Source organism: Electrophorus electricus, chromosome 14, assembly GCF_013358815.1.
Source record: "Electrophorus electricus isolate fEleEle1 chromosome 14, fEleEle1.pri, whole genome shotgun sequence".
Lineage (NCBI taxonomy): Eukaryota > Metazoa > Chordata > Actinopteri > Gymnotiformes > Gymnotidae > Electrophorus > Electrophorus electricus.
In genome coordinates, this window is record NC_049548.1 from 6,552,824 (window position 1) to 6,565,980 (window position 13,157).

A 13,157-nucleotide genomic window follows, 5' to 3' on the forward strand; every position below is an offset into this window, starting at 1 on the left:
TAAACGTCTTTTATATTAAATAAAATGTTTAATATAAACTCCAACCCTATGCAATTGCTTTAAGAACCCTGTTTTTAATCTGCTTCTTAAATTTAAGAATCCCTTCTATCTTTTTCTAATATATTTGGCTCAGCGATCTGTTGGCTGCACTACACAATGGGACCGAAAGATGGCATCAAAAACGTCTGCTTTGATGATACCAAATTGAAAATATTATTTTAACTAGAACTGATTGCAGAACTTCATATTTTGTATGGCCTAACATGTATCCTATTTTCAATTTAAATGCGTTGCCTTTAGATCAAATTATGTACTATTGCTCACTATTTCAGAGATAAAAGTAGCAATGGTGATTTTGGAATAAAAATACAGGGTGATTGTGGAAGATTATAAAATATTAAAGGTGGACCTTTTTTTTTCTCCATATAGCCTGTTTTCTCAAAACATCTATTATTTACAACGACGTTCTTTTAAAAATTGTTTGGATTGTTAAGGTTAAGTGATGGTGTTTTTGCGACGTTCACTGGGCTATGAATGATTTTTAAGACATAATCTCATATAGTGTAATGGACTATGGGTTAAATTATAATACAAAATCCATATATTGTAGTATAGGATGGTTTATAACACAAATTCCATATAGTGTAATGTAGGATAAATTAGTTAGGTTATATCATAAAAGTATGCAGGCATAAACACCGAAGGCAATTCAGATTAAAACACAGCAGGCAGATTCGGATAAATAAATACACACAATCCGAAGCTGTGTTTTAACAACTCTCATGCAAAAACGTGTCGATCTAGGTTTCTTAGGTGAGATAGCTAAAGTAAACCGTGAGTCTAACTTCGAGCTCTGTGGTGTTGAAGCCTTCCCGCACTCCCACCCGTTCAGAAAGCGCCTATCAGCTGCGCTTATTCGTCAGCTAGTGAAGATGGCGGAGCGAAGCAGGATGCGGTAGAATAGCATCTCAAAGTTCTTGTGTTAAATGAAACAACATTTACGGGAAACCCTTTTGAGATTTTGCACGTGGACGTTTAGTCGGTAAGTAGATACATGTCTAATGGCGACACACGCGTAAATTATAAGGTTATTTTGTTATTGGAAGTCCAGCGGTAGCATATACATCTGCTTGGCTTTATTTCATTTGCTATGTGGCACGTCAAACAGATCCAGTGATGTGAAAGACATCCCGTTTGCCTTCTGCGTTTTTAATGATTTATCCACAATTGATTTAATTAACTTGCTCAGGTAGGATTAGTAAAGATTAGGTAAAACATTCACAGATTTAATCATTTTTACGACGATATATGTCTAGAATTTCACAAAGTTCCGGTTCAAGAAAATCTTTGCCCAAACTAAACTATTCTGCTTTCGAGGTTATAATGTAACCCAAGAGTACATACGGTTTCATTGCCTTGGTACGAACTCCTCAGTGGAAGTCGTCCAAGATGACCGCTACTGTCACGTTCCATACGATTGGATTATTGTTTTTATCTGATTACCCGAGTAAACTAACAGTGTAGGTTGGTGGTTTGTGTGGAATCACTTCGTAGCCAATTTAGGCAACTTTTAACCCCTCTAGATTAAACGTTACCTCTGCTCCAGCCCTTTAAATCCAGTTAATTTTATGGACATCTTACTTTATGGTAATTAGTAACAGTCAGATTAATTAACTCCATTTTAGTTTATGATACTGTGCCAAGTGTCAAGAGACACTCGAAATGCATTTAGCTGGACTGCAGCCATCACTGTAGTAATTGTCTTTTTTATCTAATTACCTCATTTTGGCATGGGTCTTCAATTTAATTTAGCTTTTGGCATGGTTATTTTAATTTATCATGCATTCGGGAATTCCAGGACTGTGCAAATGAATGCGACTATTAGCGTGTACTATGCTTTATTTAGATCGAAGACTTTGAATAACTCATTGACTTTTCGACATATTAATCGTATGATGTGGGAGTCTGACGTCTACCCTAATCATAATGTGGTTTGTATACAACCCTTGGTCATAGGATGCAGGGTCTATCCACACGTAGAAAACACGATACAATTGTGAGCAAAAAAGCTGGCGTCAGTGACTGGTTCAGGCAGTGTTTGAAATATAATTGCAGAAGTCATTTCTTGGGACATCTTATCTCTGACCTTATATAATTACCGTCAATAGCTATTAAAACAGGGAATAAAAAGGACACTCTAATTTCACTCACACGTCCACTGAGTGCTGGAACAGACCTGTCGATGACTACTGTTCACTGAGGGCTGTGTTGATGCTTTTGATAACTTTGGTGATAATTAAATAGTGGTGCCTGCAGGCACCATTCTCAAGGTTGTGATCCATCTCTTAAAAAATGTAATCAGCAACACCCCCCACGTTCACACACACATACATGTTGGAACCATCTACATTAATGTGCACTGCACAAACACATATTTGAAACTGAAAGTGGCATGTAGCTGTTTTTTTCACCACCTAGTTTAAATGATTAGCCAGTGTTGAATCCTGGTTTATCTAATGCTATATGAGTATTTGTAAGATGAGCTTAGATATGGTATAAACCAGGTCTGAGGTTTGTTCGGTCAGGCTAGTGGACTGTTTCTACAACTGAGTTGCCTCAGATTGTATGATGTCATTTATGTTACTTTTCATGACACCTGATTTTGTTAATTGAAGTCTGAAGGACTATTTTTCAATGAGTGCAATGGTATTCAGTTAAACAGTTGTGGTTTATGGTGAAGCAAGAAATAAACATTTATATAAATGTAATTTCTTGTACAGCACTAATATTTAAATGTATATTACATAAAACCAATTGTCCTCTGCAGTTCTCAAAACTTCTGTTTCAGTCCACGTAATATGTGGCAACTAAGAAATAATGTTATTATGCAATAGGGTTTTTGTTTTTGAGAAATTTGTTCTTTTAAGAAGGGCACATTGCTTTCATTTCTCTTTGTTAAATGCTTGGCCATAGTTGAACCCCTGACCCATTTGTCGTCTTATTTATTTACTTATTTTTAAAAGGGTTCCCTCAAATCCAAACCTATGGTTTAACCTTAATTCCATCTGCAGCATTTCAGCTGCTGGCATAAACAATTTTCTCAGTGTTTGCCCCCCCTTCTTTTTGTCCTGTACTGTTATGACATTTGTGTGGTTATAGACAGTGAAGCCCTATCCTATCAAACTGTTATTAAGCATATATTTCAGGATATAATTCTGTCTGTCTAGGTTGCTTCCTAAACTCCAGTGGGTTAGGGTCAAAAGTCATGTGAGTCATCTTGTCATCTGGAAAGTGAGTTTAAGGCTTGTGTCAATCAGAATGCTCCACCGACAGGAACCTGTGGTGTTGATCACAGATGTGTCCTGGTTGTGTAGACAGACTTGCAGTGTGCATGTAAGAGGAACTTGTATGCTGTAAATATTAATCTTGTGCACTCAGCTTTATGGTTGCTTTAGGTTCACCATAGTTAATGCATCGGCAGCATTTTTGTGATTAAAATTCATATAAGCAATGGGCCAAAAAATAGCACCAGGAAGGCTATTAAAGGAGAATATTTTAGCTTTAACATGGGGCCCTCAAGGTAGGTAGTCTGAAACAAGGAGGCAAGCACTTTTCAATGTCCCCTGGCTACTGGCCTTAGAGACTGGACAGGTTGGTTGTGAGTGCGCTGGCTGTGGCCTGGACCCAGCTCCTTGGGCTGGGCAGTGTGGGATGGATGATGGCAGAAAAAGAAACAGTTAGGGGGAGGGGCTCCACAGGGAACCACGAGCTGTCTGGTCTGGTTAGGGATCAAATTCTCATGCTCCTGGCTAACTTGCATCCATAATGCATGTGCTTTTTTTTCATTTCTAGACGAAAATGGAAAATGTGGAGCTGTTTTTTTCCCGTTTGACATGCCCTGTCTCTTTCACTCATAGTCTCTCTCTCTGCTAGGTCTTAGGTTTTGGGGGTTTGGGGCCTGTGAAAATGGAATAGGACACTGGGGTTCCACAAGACGACAGGGTCCACTGCCTTCGTGATCTGTTGATGTCTGGTTTTGCTGCTCTGCAGTTAGAAAGCTGAAGCTGTGAAAGATTATTATTATTATTATTATTATTATTATTTTATTATTATTATTATTATTCTTGCAGATTACATCACATTTTTTCATCATGGTTTATGAAAGTAAGTTATTTATTCTTATGTAAAAATGCCTTTTTTTTACTGGTTTCTGTGCGTTGCTGTGCAAGATGGTTAATGATGTCCTGCACTGAATAATGCAGACACCCACCCAAAATCAGTTAACTTGAATGAATCAATTTTCTTTCTGCATCTTCAGCTCACTGGAGAAATGGCTAAGAGTGTCTTTCTTACACAGCATGGGCTTTTACGTAATCAATTGCTCATCCAAGCTTGCTAGACAGGTTGCTAAAATTCAGACTTTTTCAGTATCACACATATGCATGAAGCTTCATAAAGGGCTCCAACTTTGTTAGACCTTTCTTTTGACTTACTGATTATGAGCTTGTGTCTTTTTAAATTAAATACCTTTTTTCAGGGTACACCTTTTCAGCATATCATTGCAAAGAAATTCAAATTAATCCCTCTTTTCAAGTCAACTTAAAGTTTATTTGCCATTTGAACACTGTCAGTGGCAGACACACATTCAAATGCTTCTGTTGAGGCTCAGGTAATTGTAATTTACCTACACCTGTGCCACACAATATATATAGAACACAAAGAAGGGAACTGAATGAAGGCATTTTACATATCCATCTCCTCTAGACATACAGACTTAGGACAAGTTTACTAATCCATCATTTCCCCATTTCCACAGGCATTGTGGATGTTTTCAGACCATTTCAGCCTGCTTAAAATGCATGAAATAGCATGTTTGTTTCCTCATATAGTGAAGAGAAATTGTAGATGGCCATAACTAGAAGCACAATAAGTCTTATATGCTTCTCAGATAAGAGTCTCTTCCATTTTATCTCTTTATGTGACAATGGTTGTGCTTAGCACTGACTTGAGGAACAAACTTTGTGCTAAGCTGTATCGTCATTACTTTCAAATTTTATTTTTTGTATCCTATATTTTGGTAAAGTAGGGTTCCTATTTTCCCTTTATTCCAAAAATAATAAATTTGAAATTGTCATGCTCAGAACTATAATATTCCGAATAAGGACACTTGAATGAATATATATATATATATATATATATATATATATATATATATATATATATATATATATATATATATATATATATGTATATATATATACACACACAATTAGTGATATGTGAATAAAAAACAACAAATAAGATGTTTAAATTAAAAACAACCATGAATGCATATCAGTATATACAAAGCTGATGTTGCATTTATCTGTGAAGTATATTGTTTTTGTTTCTACATAACAAAGACAGCTGGCATACAACCAGTCTGTGTGATTAGTTTTATGTCCTGTGTATATATGCTTTATGTAATCCATAAGCACTTAAATAGTAGTGAACTTATACTTTTCATGTAATCACTTAGATAGTAAAGCAGTGACAAGAGACGCTATTACCTCCTGTAGCTGTTACTTTTCTCATTTTTAGCAGCGACAGCTTTGCTGACTTTCCATGTGCTCTGACATCTGTCTTTGTACAAAGTATCAGATCAGTCTTCAGCCTTCACCACAGCTCAACTCATGTAGCATACACCAGAGCACAGTGAGAGAATTCTAGTTTCAGTTTAGCACATTTGGATCAGTCAGCTTCCTTGGAACACCACAATCCGGTATCACTCTGTTACGCGCTCAGCTTAGCATGTCAGGAAGCCAAAATCCACCAACTTCGCAGTCCGTAAATGGCACAGGTCTTCTCTACTTGTAGGATTAGGCATTCAAGTGCACTGCTTAGCTTCAAATCACTCCTTTGTTGAGTGCTTTGCGAAAACACTCTAACAGTTCACTCTATTTTTAGATTGCCTTGACAGATCTGCTTAATTGGCGCTATGTCAACAAATGGGATTTTTGCCTTGGATGTGTGCTTAATGGCGTTGCCTTCAGTGAAAGTAGCACCTCAAGCTATGAATATACGTTTACAGTTGAAAAGAGCTTATATTTTGTTACATGGCTGCACTAGTCATTATATGTATAGGGGTGAGCATAGGATGGGGAATCCATAGGAATCCTCTTTTCACTTGTAATGTAATGTTAGGCAGGGAAACCTTAATGTTATTATTGATAAGGCATTCAAATGGAGTTTGATGAAGTACCCATTTCTATGGATTTTATAAGTGGGATAATGTGCAATTCGAACAAATTTTTTTCTACTGTGCAGAAGTTGATGCTGGAGGAACACTAAGGTGTGTCTCCTGGATCATGTCACAGCTGTCTCTTTACAAAATATGAGGCTGAAAGGCATCCATTGTTCCAGTTTCCTTTGAACAAATACAGGGTTGGTTCCTCAGTCTTGCACTCTTTCACAGGCATATGCGTGTGTAATGGGATACTTCATTTCTCTTTTGTATTGTGCTGCATTCACACTGAGATTTCTCTCTCATACTGCCCTGTGAGACCTAGGTTTAGCCAGGGGCTTTGTTGTAGTCAGATTATGTAGAATATTTGCTTTGAATGAGAAGCAGGTGGTAGAATTTAAAAGTAGAATTAGAAAAGAATCTGCTCTGGTCAGAAGTTGGGTCAAACACTGGACAGGGAAAAGGTTTTGATATAGCCCAATGGGGTGTGTGTCTGTGTGTGTGTCTGTGTGTGTGTGTTTTATAAAACCCAGTTTCTTTCGCAGTGTTTTTTTTTTTTTCTTTCAATTGCCATTGTACCATGATTACAATGGTTGAGTGTCTCTGGACAGTACTAGCTGCAGCTGTGTTGCATCCCACTGGGTCTCCAAATCCATCTGTCTGTGATTAGTGCTGAGAATCTCACAATGAGTACCTCTATAGGCCTGCATGTCTGCAGCGGTCAACACACTACTAACAGCCTTTTATTCTTGCATACCAGCTGTGCAAGTGTCACCATGCTGGTCAGAAGCTGTCATTTGGTGCTTTTAGTACTTTGAGGAATGTTAAAAAGATTTTACAATTAGTACAGTAGATTATGTGACAATTTCCATTAAAAGTAGAAAAGAGTTATGGGATCAACATTTTAAAGTGAGAGTCAGGCCATTTTAGGGCAATTTATTGTTTTGGCAGTTTTTGAACTTCAGTTGCTGGTTTCAGTTTGTATTCAGTTTATGACTTTTCTTACATTTATTTTAAATTAATGAAAATTTATACTGTAGAATTAACAAAATTTGATCTTGAATATGTTCATTTTCACCTGCTTTCATAATGCCCTACCTATAAATATGTAAAAAGCACCAGGAAACTTAATCACTTTGGATCTGCAGACATTGAAGTGTTTAGATGAGCTTCACTGTGTCATTGACTAATATCTGCTATAGTTTGCTGTCTCTGGCCCTGGCAGTGCTCTGTGCAGTAGTAATAACTCTTCTGCAAGCAGGAGCTGTTGACAATGACACGAAACGTACTCCAGCTCCAACCCAAGGCCAGCGTTATGGGATGTCATCCAGTAGTCGTTTCTCTGTGGCGCACTTCCATTGTGTCAATACAGTAGGACTGATTAAAACCTGACTGGAGCTGGGCATCTGCATGTACTGTCAGCTGTCTTGCAATGAAGTAAATGTTATAATTGTTTGAAACAATAGCATCGAATAGGAGCAGAACCTCCAGCTCTGGGAGGTTCTGTACCTTTTCAACCAGTGCTGCCTGGATATACCTGCGTATATAGTTACAGAATTCATGTACAGTGTTGATTTGATTGTATTTTCTTGTATCTGCTGCAGTGTCTTCACTCTCTTAGGTTTGAACTCATGATTCCACTTTCTATGCATATTTGATCCTTAATTTGCATCAAACCTGTTTCTGCAGGTACCGATTCCAAAAATGTACACCTGATGCCATGTAGTGGTTGTAGTATGTTCATTCATTCATTCATTCATTCATCCATCCATCCATCCATTCATCAAGTCACCCTTTCTTTCATTCATTTGTTCATTCTTTCTTACTTTCTGCACTTTAAACACTTTAAACACTTTTAAGTGTGGTGTCTGGGGCCTAAAGCAGAAGGATCACTGGTGGTGTTGATCATTGCCATGCCTCAGACATGAGAAGAATGAAAGCCATTGTCAGCTCCTCTTAGGTGGATAAGTGCCTGCAGTCAATTTCTTTGGACCTTTTTTCCCCCCCTCACTCAAGTTCTCATTTGTGGCTGATGGTCCATGGTGGCCAACACTCCAGTGAATATTTATTGAATGTGAATTCAGCATCTCTGGACCCTCATATTGTACATTATTAAATCACAGCTCTGCAGAAAGGAAAATAGACTGATGTGAGACGTGAATTATAAGTCTTGACCAACCTTATGGGAGTCAGGAACTTCACAGTTGTATTTTGGTTTACCGAGGCAGTTACAGGGGAACCTCTGGATGGCCTTTTGATGTTTGTTCCCAGGAAAATGTCCAAAGTATACAAATAATATGCAAGCCTGTAGAAAATAAATGGGAAATGGCATTCAAAGTGGAACAACATGTGAACTACATATGATGTGAACTGTTTTATTGTGCTGTTGTGCTTGCAGTTTCTGGGTTGGGTTATAAAATCACATCTGAAAGAGTAGATTTAACAATGACAAGATTTGTTTTTCAGAATATCATTAGACTGGACTGGAATGCATATAAGTGGGGGCTTTAGTCAGTGACAAGGACAGCCATGTCTTCATACTGCCTGTGCTGGGTGAAGTTTTGCTAGAACACTGGTTCAGTGTTGCTCCTTCAGACATGCTACATGGCATTCAACCCATGTTTCAGCCTATAAGCCTTACTTATGATAGACCTTCAAATGCACTTCTTCTGACCAGTAAATTTTCACCACTATTCCTGCATGTAATTTAGTAGTGCTTCAAAAGGTTTAGTGAGTTCAAACTACATAGTGTATATGAAATTAATGGAAAAGTGTTCTTCGTTCAGCCAAGTCTATAACCTGTTATCAGCCATGGGTCTTCAGACCTGTATGGGACTTTTTTTTTTTAATCGATGCAAGGGCATAGTGAGGATTCTGAAGTTATTTTAGAGCATCTACTCAACTTCATTGTAAAGTTATATCTCTACCTTTATTTGGAGAGTGAGGAATTTTGCCATGGATCCTGGCCTCTGTTATCTGGCTAATGATAGTGTAGCTCAGAGAGATCGGCAACTGAACATGGACGACTTCCAGCAAAAGGAGCATTTTACAGGTAACCGTTTCATGAGCCCAGCTGACTGTCCTGCTCTCATATTCTCCTTTGGGGTTTCCTCTTCTTATTTATACTTGCTGTCTGTTCTCTACTGATTTACAGAGCCCTTGTTAGAGGTGTGTTTTTTTCATTTTGTCATTGAATCTTCAAAAGATTCTCCTGCTCCCATTTGTCTGCACAACTTTATGCACTCACCATACCTTATCTCTCTCCCCCTTCAGTTACTGCTTAATTTGGGACGGTCATGGTGACATCAAATGCTTGCTATGCATGCTGCATTCTTTTCAAGTCCATCCAGCTGTGAGCAGCAGCCCTACCTGGTAGTCTTGAAGAGGTCCTCAAGCTTCTCCAACAGGTCTTCATATTTGTTATTATGAAGATCATTATAACATCTCTACTGACTGCCAGCAGACTGCCAGCCGAAACCATCAAACACATGGAGTCTCAATCAGGGAAAAGCACTTACAAACTTGCAGTTAAATTGCAGTGCACAAAATTGCAGTTCACAATGACTAACACTAATTGAAATTAAATGTGTTTTATGAAAGCTTTGAATTTACCATCTGGAAGTCATTTTAAAAATCATGCAATGCCAGATGTTTATATAGGCATATAAAGCTGCGCATGGCAAAATCCATCTTTGAGAAATCATGGTACTATGTGGGAAGCAGCCTCCTCAGAGGATAAAAGGAGTGTGAATTTTCATCATCCTTTGAATCCTCATTCTTTCTCCTCCCACATGGTTTGCAGTGGAATCCAAAAAGTCACCTCTCCCTTCAAGTTCACTGCTCTGAAATGAGTCGCCATTTGGGAGCTAAGGGAGACTCTTTTAAACTTTAGTAGTGATTAATGGTAAGAATTGGGCTTTGTACTTGGACTCATGCAAGGAACTTGTCAAAAAAAAAAAGGGTCCTCCTAGCCTAGTGCTCACCACGTTAGAGTGAGTATTGAGGCAGGCATCCAGAACTGAGTTATTCAGGTTCGCCTATACCACAACCATATCTCGGCTCCATTATTGTCCATAGGCTTGCCACGTCTGCTATGCTTATATGATAGAATATCTGCAGCCTGCCATTAAAAAGCAGTTGCAATAAATTAAAATGCAGCTGTTATGTATTCACTCTGAAGATTATGCTGTACACAGTTCTGAGAAACAATTTGTGAACTCTTTGGAATTATCTGATTTTCTGTACGAATGACTCCTAAAATGTCACCGGGTGTTCTTCTAGGTCATAAACACAAGTTTATTTTTAAAAAATATACAATGTTATGGTAGAAAAACACTTTAAGCAGTCATAGGTACTTGAAGAAAAAGATATGTGAATTTAGTAACTAGTAATCTCCTATATTGTCTGTAACCTCAACTAAATACCTTCTGCAACAATTCAGTACAACAGTTGGAGACAATTTTTGGCTCATTCCTCTAAATAAACTTGTTTCCATTTTATCTAATATTTTTGGATGTATTACTGCTTGTTTTAGATAAAATTATTTTTATTAAAATAAAAATCAGGGCTCTACTTGGTAATACTAAAATATGTAATTTTATCAGTTTAAACCTTTGTCATTAATTTAGTCCTGTTTTGGGTCACAGTCATGACACAACATTTTTGGAGTTTCAGGTCACAGACTCTTGATCTTTCATTCTGTTGTCGAATTCTCTTAGACAATCTGGAATTCATTCATTAAATTCGTATTATTCCTTCTGCCATACATCATAGTTGGGATGAGGGCTTGGTGTTAATGCCTCTTATTTGTTTCTGTCACTCTGTAGTTCATTGTCCTTTGTGAGAATTTTGTGCAGAGTGTTCACCGGTCTTTGTAGGATGTCCACCTCTAATTCATCTGCCTGACTATTGAATGTGGAATGTTTAGAAATAATTTTTTGACCCTTTCTAGTCTTATGAAGGTCCTTCCAAGATCCTCAAAAATGTATTTTGCTTGTGCCATTCTTGACTCTCTTGGAATGTGGATTAAACCTACATCTGAACTAACTGATATTCCTGACTACAGTTACTCTCTTTAAGAAGTCATTATATTAGAGGTTTACATGCATCATCTTCAATTGATGTCCTTGATTATGTAAACCAGTTGTTCAATAAATATGGCAATTTAAAATGTTGTATGTAAAAAAGATGTCTCATTTAAGCTATTATTCTGACTTTTTAATAAAGATTTGATAATAGTTTTTTATGTTGCAAAGGGTTAAACTTTTACAACTGTAGTGACGGAACTCACAACTTGCAGCAGAATAGAATGCACAACCATAGAAATAAATTCTTTTTTTTCTGGGGCAATTTGAAACAAATACTTGTTTCTATCTCCCACAGCCCCTACTGAATACTAGAGTTTTGCAGATCATATTACTACGTGACCTTTTAAAATCATTTAAGTAAAAATAAGTAATTATTTAAATGAGCCTCAAATTATCTTTATTTTATTGTTATTTTGAGCAGATCTGTGTTGTAGTAGATGATTCAGTCATGTATCAACAAATCCTGTCACTAGAAATACCCCCAGGACACCCTTCTCGTGGGTCTCTTCTCACTCCAGCTGTTGAGTTAATTGGTTTTCCCTGCTGCCCATAAAAAAGTAATAAGACTCTAGCTAGTGTAAGCAGGACTCTCCAGCAGTGAATTGTGGAGGAAAACTTAATTTTCCTCACTATTCCATCTCCTTCCTCAGCTTGATGACTCCATCAAGAACACAGTTCACACTGTTTTCCCTTCCTCTCCTACCATATTATCTTTTGGCTTTTCCTACACATAACTCAACTTTAAGTCATATTTTCCCTTTGAGGCTTCTGCTATCAATCAAAGCTTTGCTTTAATCAGACATGGATAGTGTTTAGTTGTTAAGACTTGCACAAAGCCATGCATGAAACAGTAATAATGGCATTGTCTCAGACTGCTGGCATGTATAGCAGATGTTATCATCCATGTGTTTGAGGGTGGGGGGGGGGCTTTTTGAGAGGTTTTTTGGTGGTTGTTTGTTTGTTTGTTTTTAACACAGAGAGAATTTCTTCAGACTAACTCCTCCTATGCCAGCCAATCAGCTGAGGGGCCCCTCCCTCTAATCATGACTACCCTCCTTGGCCAGTGCCAGGACATGTGAGTGTTGGAATGCCAACAGCAGGCACCCTTTTGCAGACTCTGAACACCTTTTGAGGCTTGTGTTAACAAATTGCGCATTAAATGCAAACTGTTTCAAAAGGAGTTACTAATAAAATACTGAGGAGAGAGTGACTAGGTCTGCTTGTAATTAGTGAAACAGACAGCATGTGCCTTAGCACTTTATTTTCTACTTGAACTGTAAGTTTGTAGTGTAAAGTGAAATGACTGTGACCTGAAGTGTAAAGTGTTGTATGTACACTTTAGTAACTCACTCCAACTTTGCATTAGAAATCTGTCTTTTATGATTCTTTTTCTATCAGAGCAGATTCAGTTTAACAATATGAAAAATATGGTGTTATGTTTGCTTGTTCACATGCATGTGTTTAAGGTATCCATGACAACCAGGGAACCTTGCTTTGGCGCTATGCCAAAATAACCTGGTGTGTTTGTATTTGAAAAACCTGAGCCTGGCATTTAAGTGCAAAAAATCTGCAGTGTGAGAATGAAGCCATAACAGCCTGTGATTTCCACTGCGATTACTCAGTTTTCACCATCCTTTGGTGGAGGTTTCACAAAAATCAAATGTGTTTACTATTAGAAAATCATTTTACAGCATTGAAAACTCATAATCCTCTATTGCCTATGTTATGTGAGCCAAAATCTTGGCTTTCTTTTTTCTCATGGTAGTGGAAGAGATGCTCAGTATTTATCAGGAAGATCCAATGAATACCTGTACTGCAAGCTTTAGAAAATGCATTCTGCCAAGGCA

At 37.6% G+C, this 13,157-nt stretch overlaps 1 protein-coding gene across 2 annotated transcripts in view; it reads left to right on the top strand.

The window, feature by feature from the left end:
- The first annotated feature begins 914 nt into the window (after positions 1–914).
- Positions 915–13,157, top strand: part of ndst2b (N-deacetylase/N-sulfotransferase (heparan glucosaminyl) 2b) — a 44,418-nt gene continuing 32,175 nt past the window's right edge. For both annotated transcript variants that reach the window (XM_035533373.1, XM_027010424.2), the window contains exon 1: positions 915–1,042. The gene's annotated coding sequence lies outside the window, so the exon portion shown is untranslated. The remainder of the gene's footprint in view (positions 1,043–13,157) is intronic.